A 12308-nucleotide genomic window follows, 5' to 3' on the forward strand; every position below is an offset into this window, starting at 1 on the left:
TCCTGTACATACCATTCACTAACATACAGTCCATTCACTAACATACAGTCCTGTACATACCATTCACTAACATACAGTCCTGTACATACCATTCACTAACATACAGTCCTGTACATACCATTCACTAACATACAGTCCTGTACATACCATTCACTAACATACAGTCCTGTACATACCATTCACTAACATACAGTCCTGTACATATCATAACATCAGTCCTAACATACCATTCACTAACATACAGTCCTGTACATACCATTCACTAACATACAGTCCTGTACATACCATTCACTAACATACAGTCCTGTACATACCATTCACTAACATACAGTCCTGTACATATATCATTCACTAACATACCATTCACTAACATACAGTCCTGTACATACCATTCACTAACATACAGTCCTGTACATACCATTCACTAACATACAGTCCTGTACATACATTCATTCACTAACATACAGTCCTGTACATACCATTCACTAACATACAGTCCTGTACATACCATTCACTAACATACAGTCCTGTACATACCATTCACTAACATACAGTCCTGTACATACCATTCACTAACATACAGTCCTGTACCATTCTAACATACAGTCCTGTACATACCATTCTAACATACAGTCCTGTACATACCATTCACTAACATACAGTCCTGTACATACCATTCACTAACATACAGTCCTGTACATACCATTCACTAACATACAGTCCTGTACATACCATTCACTAACATACATCCTCACTAACATACAGTCCTGTACATACCATTCACTAACATACAGGCATTCTAACATACAGTCCTGTACATACCATACCTCTCCGAGTTGGGCGGCCCACGCTTGATTGCGTCCTACCTGACAGGTCGCTCCTACCAGGTGGCGTGGCGAGAATCTGTCTCCTCACCACGCGCTCTCACCACTGGTGTCCCCCAGGGATCTGTTCTTGGCCCTCTCCTATTCTCGCTATACACCAAGTCACTTGGCTCTGTCATAACCTCACATGGTCTCTCTTATCATTGCTATGCAGACGACACACAATTAATCTTCTCCTTTCCCCCTTCTGATGACCAGGTGGCGAATCGCATCTCTGCATGTCTGGCAGACATATCAGTGTGGATGACGGATCACCACCTCAAGCTGAACCTCGGCAAGACGGAGCTGCTCTTCCTCCCGGGAAGGACTGCCCGTTCCATGATCTCGCCATCACGGTTGACAACTCCATTGTGTCCTCCTCCCAGAGCGCCAAGAACCTTGGCGTGATCCTGGACAACACCCTGTCGTTCTCAACCAACATCAAGGCGGTGGCCCGTTCCTGTAGGTTCATGCTCTACAACATCCGCAGAGTACGACCCTGCCTCACACAGGAAGCGGCGCAGGTCCTAATCCAGGCACTTGTCATCTCCCGTCTGATTACTGCAACTCGCTGTTGGCTGGGCTCCCTGCCTGTGCCATTAAACCCTTCAACTCATCCAGAACGCCGCAGCCCGTCTGGTGTTCAACCTTCCCAAGTTCTCTCACGTCACCCCGCTCCTCCGTTCTCTCCACTGGCTTCCAGTTGAAGCTCGCATCCGCTACAAGACCATGGTGCTTGCCTACGGAGCTGTGAGGGGAACGGCACCTCAGTACCTCCAGGCTCTGATCAGGCCCTACACCCAAACAAGGGCACTGCGTTCATCCACCTCTGGCCTGCTCGCCTCCCTACCACTGAGGAAGTACAGCTCCCGCTCAGCCCAGTCAAAACTGTTCGCTGCCCTGGCCCCCAATGGTGGAACAAACTCCTCACGACGCCAGGACAGCGGAGTCAATCACCACCTTCCGGAGACACCTGAAACCCCACCTCTTTAAGGAATACCTAGGATAGGATAAGTAATCCCTCTCACCCCACCCCCCCTAAGTTTTAGATGCACTATTGTTAAGTGACTGTCCCACTGGATGTCATAAGGTGAATGCAGCAATTTGTAAGTCGCTCTGGATAAGAGCGTCTGCTAAATGACTTAAATGTAAATGTAACATACCATTCACTAACATACCATTCACTAACATACAGTCCTGTACATACCATTCACTAACATACCATTCACTAACATACAGTCCTGTACATACCATTCACTAACATACAGTCCTGTACATACCATTCACTAACATACAGTCCTGTACATACCATTCACTAACATACAGTCCTGTACATACCATTCACTAACATACAGTCCTGTACATACCATTCACTAACATACAGTCCTGTACATATCATTCACTAACATACCATTCACTAACATACAGTCCTGTACATACCATTCACTAACATACAGTCCTGTACATACCATTCACTAACATACAGTCCTGTACATATCATTCACTAACATACCATTCACTAACATACAGTCCTGTACATACCATTCACTAACATACAGTCCTGTACACACCATTCACTAACATACAGTCCTGTACATACCATTCACTAACATACAGTCCTGTACATACCATTCACTAACATACCATTCACTAACATACCATTCACTAACATACCATTCACTAACATACAGTCCTGTACATACCATTCACTAACATACAGTCCTGTACATACCATTCACTAACATACAGTCCTGTACATACCATTCACTAACATACAGTCCTGTACATACCATTCACTAACATACAGTCCTGTACATACCATTCACTAACACCACTAACATACAGTCCTGTACATACCATTCACTAACATACAGTCCTGTACATACCATTCACTAACATACAGTCCTGTACATACCATTCACTAACATACAGTCCTGTACATACCATTCACTAACATACAGTCCTGTACATATCATTCACTAACATACCATTCACTAACATACAGTCCTGTACATGCCATTCACTAACATACAGTCCTGTACATACCATTCACTAACATACAGTCCTGTACATACCATTCACTAACATACAGTCCTGTACATACCATTCACTAACATACAGTCCTGTACATACCATTCACTAACATACAGTCCTGTACATACCATTCACTAACATACAGTCCTGTACATACCATTCACTAACATACAGTCCTGTACATACCATTCACTAACATACAGTCCTGTACATACCATTCACTAACATACAGTCCTGTACATACCATTCACTAACATACAGTCCTGTACATATCATTCACTAACATACCATTCACTAACATACAGTCCTGTACATACCATTCACTAACATACAGTCCTGTACATACCATTCACTAACATACAGTCCTGTACATACCATTCACTAACATACAGTCCTGTACATACCATTCACTAACATACAGTCCTGTACATACCATTCACTAACATACAGTCCTGTACATATCATTCACTAACATACCATTCACTAACATACCATTCACTAACATACAGTCCTGTACATATCATTCACTAACATACCATTCACTAACATACAGTCCTGTACATACCATTCACTAACATACAGTCCTGTACATACCATTCACTAACATACCATTCACTAACATACAGTCCTGTACATACCATTCACTAACATACAGTCCTGTACATACCATTCACTAACACACCATTCACTAACATACAGTCCTGTACATACCATTCACTAACATACAGTCCTGTACATACCATTCACTAACATACAGTCCTGTACATACCATTCACTAACATACAGTCCTGTACATACCATTCACTAACATACAGTCCTGTACATACCATTCACTAACATACAGTCCTGTACATACCATTCACTAACATACAGTCCTGTACATACCATTCACTAACATACAGTCCTGTACATACCATTCACTAACATACAGTCCTGTACATACCATTCACTAACATACAGTCCTGTACATACCATTCACTAACATACAGTCCTGTACATACCATTCACTAACATACAGTCCTGTACATACCATTCACTAACATACAGTCCTGTACATATCATTCACTAACATACCATTCACTAACATACAGTCCTGTACATACCATTCACTAACATACAGTCCTGTACATACCATTCACTAACATACAGTCCTGTACATACCATTCACTAACATACAGTCCTGTACATACCATTCACTAACATACAGTCCTGTACATACCATTCACTAACATACAGTCCTGTATACATATCATTCACTAACATACAGTCCTGTACATACCATTCACTAACATACAGTCCTGTACATACCATTCACTAACATACAGTCCTGTACATATCATTCACTAACATACCATTCACTAACATACAGTCCTGTACATACCATTCACTAACATACAGTCCTGTACATACCATTCACTAACATACAGTCCTGTACATACCATTCACTAACATACAGTCCTGTACACACCATTCACTAACATACAGTCCTGTACATACCATTCACTAACATACAGTCCTGTACATACCATTCACTAACATACCATTCACTAACATACCATTCACTAACATACAGTCCTGTACATACCATTCACTAACATACAGTCCTGTACATATCATTCACTAACATACAGTCCTGTACATACCATACCCTCTCCGAGTTGGGCATCTCCGAGGCGCGGCCCACGCTTGATTGCGTCCTACCTGACAGGTCGCTCCTACCAGGTGGGCGTGGCGAGAATCTGTCTCCTCACCACGCGCTCTCACCACTGGTGTCCCCCAGGGATCTGTTCTTGGCCCTCTCCTATTCTCGCTATACACCAAGTCACTTGGCTCTGTCATAACCTCACATGGTCTCTCTTATCATTGCTATGCAGACGACACACAATTAATCTTCTCCTTTCCCCCTTCTGATGACCAGGTGGCGAATCGCATCTCTGCATGTCTGGCAGACATATCAGTGTGGATGACGGATCACCACCTCAAGCTGAACCTCGGCAAAGACGGAGCTGCTCTTCCTCCCGGGGAAGGACTGCCCGTTCCATGATCTCGCCATCACGGTTGACAACTCCATTGTGTCCTCCTCCCAGAGCGCCAAGAACCTTGGCGTGATCCTGGACAACACCCTGTCGTTCTCAACCAACATCAAGGCGGTGGCCCGTTCCCTGTAGGTTCATGCTCTACAACATCCGCAGAGTACGACCCTGCCTCACACAGGAAGCGGCGCAGGTCCTAATCCAGGCACTTGTCATCTCCCGTCTGGATTACTGCAACTCGCTGTTGGCTGGGCCCTGCCTGTGCCATTAAACCCCTTCAACTCATCCAGAACGCCGCAGCCCGTCTGGTGTTCAACCTTCCCAAGTTCTCTCACGTCACCCCGCTCCTCCGTTCTCTCCACTGGCTTCCAGTTGAAGCTCGCATCCGCTACAAGACCATGGTGCTTGCCTACGGAGCTGTGAGGGGAACGGCACCTCAGTACCTCCAGGCTCTGATCAGGCCCTACACCCAAACAAGGGCACTGCGTTCATCCACCTCTGGCCTGCTCGCCTCCCTACCACTGAGGAAGTACAGCTCCCGCTCAGCCCAGTCAAAACTGTTCGCTGCCCTGGCCCCCAATGGTGGAACAAACTCCCTCACGACGCCAGGACAGCGGAGTCAATCACCACCTTCCGGAGACACCTGAAACCCCACCTCTTTAGGAATACCTAGGATAGGATAAGTAATCCCTCTCACCCCACCCCCCCTAAGTTTTAGATGCACTATTGTTAAGTGACTGTCCCACTGGATGTCATAAGGTGAATGCAGCAATTTGTAAGTCGCTCTGGATAAGAGCGTCTGCTAAATGACTTAAATGTAAATGTAACATACCATTCACTAACATACCATTCACTAACATACAGTCCTGTACATACCATTCACTAACATACCATTCACTAACATACAGTCCTGTACATACCATTCACTAACATACAGTCCTGTACATACCATTCACTAACATACAGTCCTGTACATACCATTCACTAACATACAGTCCTGTACATACCATTCACTAACATACAGTCCTGTACATACCATTCACTAACATACAGTCCTGTACATACCATTCACTAACATACAGTCCTGTACATACCATTCACTAACATACAGTCCTGTACATACCATTCACTAACATACAGTCCTGTACATACCATTCACTAACATACAGTCCTGTACATACCATTCACTAACATACCATTCACTAACATACAGTCCTGTACATACCATTCACTAACATACAGTCCTGTACATACCATTCACTAACATACCATTCACTCACATACAGTCCTGTACATACCATTCACTAACATACAGTCCTGTACATATCATTCACTAACATACCATTCACTAACACACAGTCCTGTACATACCATTCACTAACACACAGTCCTGTACATACCATTCACTAACATACAGTCCTGTACATACCATTCACTAACATACAGTCCTGTACATACCATTCACTAACATACAGTCCTGTACATACCATTCACTAACATACCATTCACTAACATACAGTCCTGTACACACCATTCACTAACATACAGTCCTGTACATACCATTCACTAACACACAGCACTAACATTCTGAAAGTTTAGTTAAGTGCACTTTCACAACAATCAGAGACAATGATAACCTGCTTCAGACTGGATGTTTTTACACGGCAACCATCTTTAATAAACACATGTAGAAGAACCGAGCTTCACTAAGCATTCGGACTGATTTAAACTATTTGAAAAAGCTACAAATTGGGTTCTACATGAAAGAGATCTGAGGGGGAGGGGGTAGATCAAAGCGTCTGTCTAATTGATATCTTGGCACACACTACTGGAACATTTCCTTGTCGTAATGCCACTTTTTAAGTTGAACTCATGTCTCATTGTATGGTAGAACTCCTCCTTATCCATTAACACATTTAAACCATTTAACTTTATGTTTTATGTTCAGAGTAGTTGTTTTGTTTCACAGCATTCCAAATCCTTTGGCATAAGTGATGGCTTTGAGAAGTCTCTCCTTCAGCTTCTCCTTTGTGTCGTATTCGGGAGCAGCAAGGCATTAAAACATGTGTGAGAAGTAGGTAACCTGGAGAGAGAGAGGAGAGAGAGATTATTGATCTGGGAGGACCTGAGAGTCACCCTTGAAACAGGTCTCTGGTCCAAATGGCACCCTATTCCCTACATAGTGCACTACGTAGGGAACAGGATGCCATTTGGGACCCGAGGCCTGGTCTCACCTGTCTGTGTCGGGGCCGTTCTTGGCGATGATCATCTTTAACTTGCCCAGCCCTCCTACGGGTGCTCTGTCAGTCCCGTAGTAAACTGGAGGAACAGTCTCTTATCCTCCTCACCAAACGAATGCACCGTCTCCCAGAAGTCTCTGAGTGAGAAAAAAAGAACAGCATTTTATAAAACATTATATATAATAACAATTACTACAGCAGCATCAGAATGAGCAGGAGTGTAATGGTGGTCTAATAAAATACATGTTCAAAGACAAGTTATTTTAAGAAACATTTTAAAATAGATTTATGTATTGACTAAAACATCTACGTCAACATTTTAACATTCTATGTAATTCTGGAGAGAAATTACATGTTTTTACTTGATAATGCAACAGTCTTTGTTGTAGCCTCCGTCATACTCTGTTGTTTCTTCAAGTGCGTGAAAGTCTAAATTCTGAAGAGTTAGAATACAAGAGACGGGGTACATCAGGGGGTGTAGAAGGAGTTAGAATACAAGAGACGGGTACATCAGGGGTGTAGAAGGAGTTAGAATACAAGAGACGGTACATCAGGGGGCGTGAAGAAGGAGTTAGAATACAAGAGACGGGTACATCAGGGGGCGTAGAAGGAGTTAGAATACAAGAGACGGGTACATCAGGGGGCGTAGAAGGAATTAGAATACAAGAGACGGGTACATCAGGGGGCGTAGAAGGAATTAGAATACAAGAGACGGGTACATCAGGGCGTAGAAGGAATTAGAATACAAGAGACGGGTACATCAGGGGGTGTAGAAGGAGTTAGAATACAAGAGACGGGTACATCAGGGGGTGTAGAAGGAGTTAGAATACAAGAGACGGGTACATCAGGGGGCGTAGAAGGAGTTAGAATACAAGAGACGGGTACATCAGGGGGTGTAGATTGAGACAGGTACATATACAAATATTTACACATGTTAATTTTGCTGAAAATCAACGTAGTTCACAGTGAGGACATTTATTTTTTTGCTGAGTTCATATGATCTAATGCAGCCTGGTGTGTGTGTGTGTGGATATATATAAAATATATATATATATATCTATCCACACACACACACCAGACTGCATTAGATCAGGTGGTGTAGAAAACATGAAGCCGTGACCCCAACTATGACAACAAATGTCTTTTCTATAGCTCAAGCTCAATTGGTCTTTCCGTAATACCTTGCATCAGTGCCTCCAGAAAGTCTCACATTCCTGTGACCATCTCCCCCAAATCATTTAGAGAAGGAAACGAGGAGAGAGGAAGCGAGTAAACAAAGAAAGAATCATTGAGAAAGGACCTCAGATGAGTTTCCTTACCCTGCTTCCACAGATCAGTAGCTCCACTTCCTCAGGTCTAAATAAACACTTGAGAGGCGACTCGTTGGTGACCATCTGGAAGCCCCTTCTGAAGGCTTTGAACTGGCGCTCCACACTCTTATTAAGTATGTAATCACTATACAGAGAGACAAACTCCTGGAGATCACAGAAACACAGATAGGACCAGTCAAAATGAAATGGCATCATTCACTTCCACTGTATCAGCTTATTTCATACTTCAGTGGTCCTGTGATAGACTAAATACTTCAGTCAGTGCTTACATGATTATTTTATGATTTAACCAGGTAGGCTAGTTGAGAACCAGTTCTCATTCACAACTGTGACCTGGCCAAGATATAGCAAAAGCAGTGAGACAAACAGAGTTACACATGAAATAAACGTACAGTCAGTAACACAATAGAAAAGAAAAATAGAAAATCTATGTACAGTGTGTGCAAATGTAGAAGAGTAGGGAGGTGAGGCAATAAACAGGCCAGAGGCAGAATAATTACAATTTAGCATTAATACTGGAGTGAAAGATGTGCAAGTAGAGATACTGGGGTGCAAGAGGGTAAGTAATAATATGGGGATGAGGTAGTTGGATGGGCTATTTACAGATGGGCTGTGTACAGGTACAGCAAGCTACTCTGACAGCTGATGAATAAAGTTAGAGAGATATGAGTCTCCAGCTTCAGTGATTTTGCAATTCTTCCAGTCATTGGCAGCAGAGAACTGGAAGGAAAGGCAACCAAAGAAGTATTGGCTTTGGGGATGACCAATGCAATATACCTGCTGGAGTGTGTGTTCTGGGTGGGTGTTGCTATGGTGTTGCTCAGTCAGTCAGTGGTCCTGTGACAGACTAGATACCTCAGTCAGTGGTCCTGTGACAGACTAGATACCTCAGTCAGTCAGTCAGTGGTCCTATGACAGACTAGATACTTCAGTCAGTCAGTGGTCCTATGACAGACTAGATACCTCAGTCAGTCAGTGGTCCTATGACAGACTAGATACCTCAGTCAGTCAGTCAGTGGTCCTGTGACAGACTAGATACCTCAGTCAGTCAGTCAGTGGTCCTATGACAGACTAGATACCTCAGTCAGTCAGTCAGTGGTCCTGTGACAGACTAGATACCTCAGTCAGTCAGTCAGTGGTCCTGTGACAGACTAGATACTTCAGTCAGTCAGTGGTCCTGTGACAGACTAGATACCTCAGTCAGTCAGTGGTCCTGTGACAGACTAGATACCTCAGTCAGTCGGTGGTCCTGTGACAGACTAGATACCTCAGTCAGTCAGTGGTCCTGTGACAGACTAGATACCTCAGTCAGTCAGTGGTCCTGTGACAGACTAGATACCTCAGTCAGTCAGTGGTCCTGTGACAGACTAGATACCTCAGTCAGTCAGTGGTCCTGTGACAGACTAGATACTTCAGTCAGTCAGTGGTCCTGTGACAGATTAGATACTCCTCTATGGGTCGTTCTGGACAGGTCTACAACAAAGTATTAATTTCTATTGTTCTCACTAACAGGTCTCTTACCTTTCTATTGTCCACACTAACAGGTATCTTACCTTTCTATTGTCCACACTAACAGGTATCTTACCTTTCTATTGTCCACACTAACAGGTATCTTGTCCCCGTGTTCCTTCAGGTCATAAGTGATGGGGTCTCCAAACAGGTCAGTCTGTGAGATCTGAAAGGTGATCATCATGTCCTCCTCCACATCCCCCTCGTAGTCCAGCAGCTCCCTCAGACTCTGGTACTGAACCTGGCATGGGAGAGACCCCAGGCTGTCAGTCAGTATAAATGGGGAGAGACCCCAGGCTGTCAGTCAGTATGAATGGGAGAGACCCCAGGCTGTCAGTCAGTATAAATGGGAGAGACCCCAGGCTGTCAGTCAGTATGAATGGGAGAGAACCCAGGCTGTCAGTCAGTATAAATGGGAGAGACCCCAGGCTGTCAGTCAGTATAAATGGGAAGACCCCGGGCTGTCAGTCAGTATAAATGGGAGAGACCACCAATACGTATTTAACAGACGGTTAAGAGCGCTATATTAATACATAGCTAACAGAGGGTTAAGAGCGCTATATTAATACGTAGCTAGAGGGTTAAGAGCTCTCTATTAATACGTAGCTAGAGGATTAAGAGCGCTATATTAATACATAGCTAACAGAGGGTTAAGAGCGCTATATTAATACATAGCTAGAGGGTTAAGAGCGCCATATTAATACATAGCTAGAGGGTTAAGAGCGCTATATTAATACATAGCTAGAGGGTTAAGAGCGCTATTATTAATACATAGCTAGAGGGTTAAGAGCTCTATATTAATACGTAGCTAAGGTTAAGAGCGCTATATTAATACATAGCTAACAGAGGGTTAAGAGCGCTATATTAATACATAGCTAGGGTTAAGAGCGCTATATTAATACATAGCTAACAGAAGGGGTTAAGAGCGCTATATTAATAGGTAGCTAACAGAGGGTTAAGAGCTCTATATTAATACGTAGCTAGAGGGTTAAGAGCGCTATATTAATACGTAGCTAGAGGGTTAAGAGCGCTATATTAATACATAGCTAGAGGGATAAGAGCGCTATATTAATACATAGCTAACAGAGGGTTAAGAGCTCTATATTAATACGTAGCTAGAGGGTTAAGAGCGCTATATTAATACGTAGCTAGAGGGTTAAGAGCGCTATATTAATACATAGCTAGAGGGATAAGAGCGCTATATTAATACATAGCTAACAGAGGGTTAAGAGCGCTATATTAATAGGTAGCTAACAGAGGGTTAAGGCGCTATATTAATAGGTAGCTAGGGTTAAGAGCGCTATATTAATAGGTAGCTAACAGAGGGTTAAGAGCGCTATATTAATAGGTAGCTAGAGGGTTAAGAGCGCTATATTAATAGGTAGCAACAGAGGGTTAAAGCCCTATGTTAATACATAGCCTAACAGGAATAATGCTATATTATGAAATTACAAGGTTTTTAATAAAAAATGTATTCACAGCTCTTGTAGTAGTTGTCTAACTACTACTTTTTAATTACATAGACCGATTAAAAATGACATTTAAAAAATAGTTCAGCATGCTACTTTTTAATTACATAGCATGTTCCAGTACCGGATGTGAGTCTGCCAGGTCCAGATAGATTTCTTCCCCATTAGTTTCCTGTAGACCACCATGGGAAAGTGAACATCCAGGATACAGTTGTTGTAGATGGCCAGGCCCAAGACGATGCCTATCAGGGTGAACTGGGCCTGTTCTCCAGAGAGGTGGGTTGAACCAGAACAGCTTGGTGGACTCGTCATATGTAAACATGCCTAGAGGAGGGAGGGAGCACTGGACATTAATACCAAGAAATCAGATGGACAATTTGTTTGTGAATATTACGTTCAAGTTTAAAGCTTTGTCAAAATATTTTTATTTTTATAGAAATGTGTCTATGGCTAACATACAGTGCATTGGCCAAGTGTTCAGATCCCTTGATTTTCCATATTTTGTTTCGTTACAACAAGAATATGTTTTACGTCATCAATCGACAGACAATACCCCATAATGACAAGTCTAAAACAGGCTTTGGGAAATTTAGCAAAATCTGAAATATCACATTTACATACATTTTCAAGAGCCTTTACTTTTGTATTTATTATGGACTCCCATTAGTTCCTGCCAAGGCAGCAGCTACTCTTCCTGGGGTTTATTAGGGACTCCCATTAGTTCCTACCAAGGCAGCAGCTACTCTTCCTGGGATTTATTAGGGACTCCATTAGTTCCTGCCAAGGCAGCAGCTACTCTTCCTGGGGTTTATTATGGTTCCCCATTGGT

General features: G+C 43.0%; 1 pseudogene; it reads right to left on the reverse strand.

Moving 5' to 3' along the window:
- Positions 1–6878: 6878 nt before the first annotated feature.
- LOC124028747 lies at positions 6879–11803 on the reverse strand (annotated as a pseudogene).
- Positions 11804–12308: the final 505 nt, after the last annotated feature.

The sequence above is a fragment of the Oncorhynchus gorbuscha genome, unplaced genomic scaffold (genome assembly GCF_021184085.1).
Source record: "Oncorhynchus gorbuscha isolate QuinsamMale2020 ecotype Even-year unplaced genomic scaffold, OgorEven_v1.0 Un_scaffold_4789, whole genome shotgun sequence".
NCBI classification, from domain to species: Eukaryota; Metazoa; Chordata; class Actinopteri; order Salmoniformes; family Salmonidae; genus Oncorhynchus; species Oncorhynchus gorbuscha.